Raw genomic sequence first — 3,298 nt, 5'->3', positions numbered from 1 at the left:
TGCATGTTTTATGTTGGATATGTGCAAGAATTTATCTCAGCTGCGTACCTAGGAACAGAACTAATGCATCATATTTGAACCTTTAACTTTATTATGTAATTTCACTTTGTGATTCAAAGTGATTATAACAGTTTATACCCCATCAGCAATATATAAAATGTCAAATGAATATTACCCTTAAGATCATGAACCTTGGAAACAGACTGCCTAAGATTACTTTTCCTTTAAATTGTAGTACACAGTTGAAATACATTTAGAAAACTACATAAATTATAAGTACACACCTTGATGAATTCTCATAAATTAAACTTACCTTTGTAAATAGCAAATTAAAGACCCAAACATTACTAGAATCTGTGGGGCACTCTCTGTATTCTTTTCCAATATTATCCACCAGGCCTGCAGAGTAACTGATATCTTTACTTCTAATCTCATATATTAGTTTTGCCTTTTTTATAAATTTTGTACTATTGGAATCATAGAACATATACTCATTTGTGTTTGGATTTTATAGCTCAATCCATGGTGTAGAATATAATAGTAGTCTAGTCTTTCTCAAAGACAAATAATAAACCATTGTGTAGATATGCTATCAATTATTCATCTCTTCTACTGCTCATTAGCAATTAGATACATTTCAATTTGAGTTCAGTTCTAATGCTGCTATAAGCATTCTTGACATGTTTTTTGGTGAACATATATGCATTTCTGTTGGATTATATAGAAGTGAAACTGCTGATTTTAATGTATCGGTCTTCAGTAGATATTATTGAATACTTTTCCCAAGCAGCATACTATCATCTCTACCAGCAGTGCATGAAACATGCAGTTAGTTACTCCACATCCTTACCAAAACTTTTATTTCTCCTTTGTTTTGTTTTAGTTGTTTTGTTTCCATTTTAACCATTCTGGAGGTTATGTTATGACATTTCAGTGCAGTTTTATTTTTGCATTTTACTGATAACTGTAAAAGTGGAGTCCTCTTTAGATGTTTATAGACCATTGGATTTCCTTTTCTGTGAAGCACTTGTTCAAATCTTTTGTCAGTTTTTTTTAATTGATTTTTTTTTAAGTATTTGACTCAGCAGTTTTGTTTTGTTTTGTTTATATTCTGGATATGAGGATTTTGTTAAACTATTTATTTTAAATATTTGTCCCATTTTCTTTTTAGTTCCTTTATGTCTCTTTTGATGATGTTTTGTATAATATAATCCAAATTATTAAATATTTTCTTTGGATACTGCTTTAGCATCCTGTTTTTTCTTTTTTTTTTGATATTGGAATACTCTAAATGTATTAAGTTTATATATATATACATATATATATATATAATCATATACATACATATGTATATATGTAATCTTAAAACATTATTGTTTTACTTTTGTATTTATACCTCTAATCCATCTCCTGTTTTGGTGTATGTTATGAAGTAGACACTCCTAGGTTTGAATTCTGGATCAAATAATTTTATTGTGTAAACAGGGTCAGTTACTCAACCTATTTGTTCCTCAGTTACTTCATTTGTAAAATTGGGAAAACAATACTATCTAACAGTTATTAAGGCAGCTGTTGAGGTTGTTGTCATTAGGTAGCCCTGAGCTGTTAGCCTGCTTCAAGGAAGGGCTCCGCTAAAGAAAGCTACCTCATCCAGTCCCTTTCCCTGGGGTATCTGGCATCCAATGGCAGATCAAATCAGGTGAATAAAGTCTCAGATCTCTGTCACCTCAACTCAGTTCTCACAATCATTCTACTTCCAGAACTCCCCATATGGTTGTCAAAGAGGTCTCTTGAGATTACATCACAGTTTTCTTCCTCCTTCTGCCCAATATGACTTTCTTCTTTTGCACAAGTGATGCTCACAGAGCAATCATTAATAAACCTTCTGTGCTAATCTACATCTCAAAGTCAGCTTCTTTGCAAATGAACTTGACCTGCCACACTACCTCATGGAAATTTTATTTATGAGGACCAAGTAAGTTAATATATGTAAAACACTGGAACACTGCTAATTACCATCCAGTTTAATCATAGGAAGACCAGAGAAGGCTCTTAGGAGAAAATAACATCCACATTAAATCATAAATGCCAAGTAGCTCTTAGCGAGATTAAGATGTGGTGGGTAAAAGAAAGAATTTTTCAGGCATTGGAAATAACATATGCACAAACTCTAAAAGAAGACCTAGAAACTGAAAGACATTCAATATGGCTTGATTATATTATGGGAGGAGATAGCAGTCTCATCAAATTTGTCTAGATATTTATATTTTTTATTAAGAGGATGTAAATGCCCCTCTCCCCCCAAAAAAGCCATTACAGGAATTCATAAAGATTAGTTTTGTATATTTCCAAGATTACTCTAGAGAAATGAATAAATTAAAAAAAGGGTATTAATTGGAAATCTAAAGTATTAATCTGGTTTGGTGGTGACTCTCTAGCCCCTCACCTCACTCACATTGAGCTCATATCTGTGTTGAGATTGGAGATTCACAAGTACCTTTGGGGCTTGTGGAGCTTTGTTGTGAGTCTCTTGGTGAGGACGGGGAGCAGGGACTTGTGGTACATTCTAACCCTAACAGAATGAAAAAGAGACCCTCAGGAGACCACAAGAAACACTTAATTTGTGTGTCTGCACTATAGAAGACACCTTGAACTTTTGTTTCATTTATAACTAAGAAAAGGTGAGAGACTGATGAAGTGGTTTGTCAAGTCAGAATAAAGGGTGGCTTTTTTGTATTTTCTTTTCCATGGTTTGGGAGGCAAAGTATTTGAGAACATTTCTTTTGGGTCATATGAATCAACTCATGAAAGATAGACACAAGGGTGATACTTTAGATTTTGCCCAGGCAGGGGAACATGTCAGCAGAGAGAAGCTTAAAATATTCCTGAGCGCTGTGAGAACTAGATGAATATTCAAAGGGAATTTGCTCTCCTCTGAAAACTACAGGCGTGAGATCCTCAGTACTAGAAAACTTTTCTTAAGACAACACACCTGATTTAGTCATCATGCATCATGGTGAGATTTCTTAAAGATCTTTTCTGACAATCTTCTTTCACACCTTTATAATCTAGGTCCAAATTCAAAATTTTCAGGCGTCACAGTTATTTTTTCTGGGGGAGAAGGAGAAGAGTTATGTAGAGAAGAGAAATAGAGCAACCTGGTCATCCTCTCTCTTTCTTGAGGGTGGCTCCTATGAATGAGGAAAGAAGTTTCAACTTTAGCTCCTATTGGTTTTTTTAATCTTTACCTGGTGCTAGATATTTAAGTTCTTAAATTAGGAATAAATTTTGTGATTTA

The sequence above is a fragment of the Pteropus alecto genome, unplaced genomic scaffold (genome assembly GCF_000325575.1).
Source record: "Pteropus alecto unplaced genomic scaffold, ASM32557v1 scaffold81, whole genome shotgun sequence".
Taxonomy (NCBI): Eukaryota; Metazoa; Chordata; class Mammalia; order Chiroptera; family Pteropodidae; genus Pteropus; species Pteropus alecto.
The sequence above is the reverse complement of the archived record's forward strand: the minus strand, read 5'-3'. Positions refer to the sequence as shown.